This window comes from Rhagoletis pomonella, unplaced genomic scaffold (assembly GCF_013731165.1).
Source record: "Rhagoletis pomonella isolate Grant_MI unplaced genomic scaffold, Rhpom_1.0 Rhpom_scaffold_00005, whole genome shotgun sequence".
Classification (NCBI taxonomy): Eukaryota; Metazoa; Arthropoda; class Insecta; order Diptera; family Tephritidae; genus Rhagoletis; species Rhagoletis pomonella.
In genome coordinates, this window is record NW_023458559.1 from 1940925 (window position 1) to 1944888 (window position 3964).

At 38.5% G+C, this 3964-nt stretch overlaps 1 protein-coding gene across 1 annotated transcript in view; it reads right to left on the minus strand.

Annotated features, from left to right (window-relative positions):
• The window catches only part of LOC118739738, a 39518-nt gene that overhangs the window by 17296 nt on the left and 18258 nt on the right, over window positions 1-3964 (minus strand). The gene's annotated exons all lie outside the window — the stretch shown is intronic.

The window sequence follows — 3964 nt, forward strand, 5'->3', positions numbered from 1 at the left end:
TGGTTATACGCTGGCGGCCAGGTTTAGTTAGAAGCAGATCTTTTCCTTACTACACTTTTAGTATGGTGATTCACAGCTAGATCCACACAAAGATGTAGCTCGCCAAATTAGTGTACGCGGAATGTTATGATGTATTAATTTCTGCAAAACGTGATTTTTAGTTCGCTTGGAAAGTTTTCTTATATGAATATATGTGCATATTGGGACGCTACAAAGATAGTTAAATCAAATCTTACCAATTCAGGCCAAAATGACTGCTGATGAGAATGAAAAAGAAAAAGATTTATTGTGCACTTGCACTAGGTAATCCACTTTCATTAGCACTCGCGTGGAATAAATTTATACTTGACTTAATGTGGTCGGCTCCGTGGTCACAAAGGGAAAGAACGAATATTGTATGCGGAAATTAATCCTAAGCCGAATAATCAAAAATATGTATCGATAACTTTGCTAACTTAGATCAGGTGATTGTGGAGATGCCCGGAAGGAGGTTTTGAGTGTAGCTGTGTTTCATACTACAGGGTGTTAAGACTTTAAGAAAATGCAAAAAGTAAGGTTGGGGAGCGAAATCGAGTGCATAAAGGAAAATCTATTAACGCTAACAACACTAGTCGGTTTTGTACCCACGGTACACACGCACACATAACAACGCTTAAGAGCGGCTTATCTAAAGTGGAAAAAAACATTCCTAAACGCGTTGCTGTTTCTGTGGATGAAGATATGATGTCTTCATCAATATCTAGAAAGACTACCCATACACATAAATCTGATGCGTCCAAACACAATTATTGGGCGCCTCCTCAAATGCTAACTGAAGACAGTTCTAATATGGATACTACTGCTCCAGAAAAAGTGAAGAAAACAGACAAAACTACAATTTCACTAATTAAAGGGCTAACGGAGAAAAGTGTACTAATAACTAAGCTACTTGATGAAAAAAGTCAGCCAGTTTGTCGTTAAAAAAATTTCCTTGGGGATTAAAATTTTTAGTGAGTCAATTGAAACATTCAATGACATTAAATCAATTCTTAAAGAAAGAAAATGTCAATTTTTCTATCATGACTTAAAACATGAACGTCCGTATAAAGTCGCATTGCATGGCTTGGATAACAAATCAAGTGAGGAAGTTAAAGGGGAACTCAAAGAACGTGGCTACAGCTGTGAAGATGTGAAAGTCATAACAAAATCTTACGCAAGATATGTTGACACTATTTATGTCATTAGTTTTGCCAATGGCACCGTTAAACTGCGTGATCTCCGCGCTAATATTCCTTCTTTGTTTCGCACTATTGTTCGCTGGGAGCTACAAAGGAAGCTAAAAAAAAAAACCGGTCCAGTGCCGTAATCGTCAAATGTTTGGTCCCGGTGAGAAGAACTGTTTTGTGCAAACACAAGACAACTGACTGTATAACGCCCGATCAAAACAAATTTGCAAATTGCAGGGGAAACCACAAATCTACAGACGCCACCTGTCCCAATCGTGAAGCTTACTTGGGTATAAGAGAAGCTGTCAACTCACGAAACAATCGTAATACTGCCAAACCTGAGCGAGTGCAGTCACACACATTCGATCCGCTTTCATTTCCAATGCTTCCAACTCGCAACAACTCGCATCGACCTGAGAGTGTAAATCCATCTACTCCAATCTGGCCTACCCGCCCTACCATTGAAGAGGAGAAGAGCAACTTATTTTCGCAGAAAGAGATCACTGACCTCACAATCGACGTCGTGACTAAATTAAAGCAATGCAACTCGAAGGAAGAGCAGTTCAATGTTATAACGCAGTTAGCTATTAAGTACCTGTATAGTAGTTGTTACTCAAGGTTCATAGAATTATGAATTCAATTTCAAATTAAATTTTTGGTTTTACTTCTATTTATATAAAAGAGCAATAACTAAGGGTAAGTATAAATAGTAAGTATAGCTGGTAGATATAAATCATGGGTTCCCAAACTTTTTTTTCTCGTAGACACCTTTCAAAAATTTACTGGTTTCGGTGGACCCCCTGTTGATACATTTCTAAATATTCCCAAAGCTTGAAAAAAAAATTAAATGTGAAAATTATATCTAACAATGTAAATTCGCATCGCGGGTGAATTCAAAAATCAAACTAGGAGTGGCCAAAATAAAAGTAAAATATTTTCTTGTGTTCTATTTATAAAAATAATGTGATTACACACTTGTAGGTTTTAAAAAATAGAGCTCGTAAATGCATCAAATACTCTCTCGCTCGGAAGAGTTATATTTTTTAAGAGCACTGCGAGCGGTAGCATTAGTTACATTATCTTCACCATAAACTCATCAAATGTTCGGCTCACTCAACACTTTGCACGTGGAGTATATGTAAAATAGTTTATTTGTGTTAATGGCATCATTTTTATTCCGAGCTCTAAATTGAGATGAAAAATATTTATCACATTTTTAAAACACAAATCTTAAAATATCAAAAAGGCTAAGCTTTTTACGCCAAACTTTTCAGAAACTGACAATAGAGAAAAGAACGAGTTTAAAAAATCGATGACAAATAACCAAGCAAGCAAGAACCACCAAAAGTGTTCCACCGTCTCATTTTCTTCAAGGCAAGATGGGCAAATGGACTTGTCATTTACGCCTATCACAGTTAGGTGTTTGTGCCACGTGTGGTGACCAGGCAGCAGTCCAGCAAGTTGTCTGCACTGTCGTCTGGTCAGTGAGAGCAAAAAATTAGATAGAACTTGTGAGATTGAAGGCAACATGAGTTTTACCCACCTGCATCCCCTCGATGCCTTAGTCATTTCTGAGCGAAGTATTCACCCAGTTTCTGATGCTGGGTTCGATTGCCAAAGGTGGGAGTGCTAAAACTAGTTGCGGACCGAGGAATGCCTGGTCTAAGCCAACTCTGGCCAAATGATCAGATCATAACCAGGTACACCAGATTGACCTTGCACCCAGAGTAAAACAACCTCGTTATGTTCACCATCATATTTTAGTCGAGACTTGCATTTTCGAACTAGTTTGGAAGTAAATAGAGGGCTGGTCAATGCCTTAAGTGCAGCTTGGTTGTTACTGCAGCCATGCAAACTCCTTCCCCTCCACCTATGTTCCACCACGTAGTCTATGGTTTTGAGTATTGCAATTACCTCAGCCTGGAAGACCGAAGCATATTCTCCTACAGAAAAGTGAAGCTTATCTCCATTAACCTCGAAAAATACCCCAGATCATGACCGAGAGTCAGTTCTCGAACCATCAGTGAAGATTTGACAATGTGTGAGACCGGTCTCAGCGATGTAATCAAACCAGCATTCAGTCTCAGGGAACTCAACATCATAGAATCTCTTTAACAAAGGTAATGGTGGCGTACTATCCTGTAGCATTGAAAAGAAACAGCGTCCGGTTATTTTTAGTCTGCATGTGGCCATTAAGGCTTCCCCACGAATGAAAACACAAAGTGACGGTAAGTACAGCAGTGCGTCAAGAGCACTATACACCACTCAAAAAAATTAAAGTTAAATAAAGAGGCTATCAAGCAACCATTTTGGTTCTTTACATCGAAACCAGATAAATTTTCGTGGAGCTCCATTTACAACTCACGGACCCCTATATTTTGTTCACGTCACCGTGGACCCCCGTCGAGTCTTCCGTGGACCCCTGGGGGTTCACCTGGACCACTTTGGGAATCACGGATATAAATGGTAAGTATTTTATAATATTAATTATGTACTATTAATTCTTCTTTTTTCTTTTAGGTGCAATCACTGTCTTCTTTTGCTACTTCTCTTTTTAATTTTGAACTGCAGGCTGAACTTGGAAAGTGGGGAAAAAATCATGTTAGAAGCTAGAGTTTTTTTTTAGCTATTATGTACTTCGCATAGAATCACTTTGTTTAGGCATGAATTTAAACGGATTTGGCGATGAAGAAAGAAAAACTTATCTTCTAAAGAATACAATTCCTTCAGGTCAATTGGCGGGCCTATATTTGGTGGTA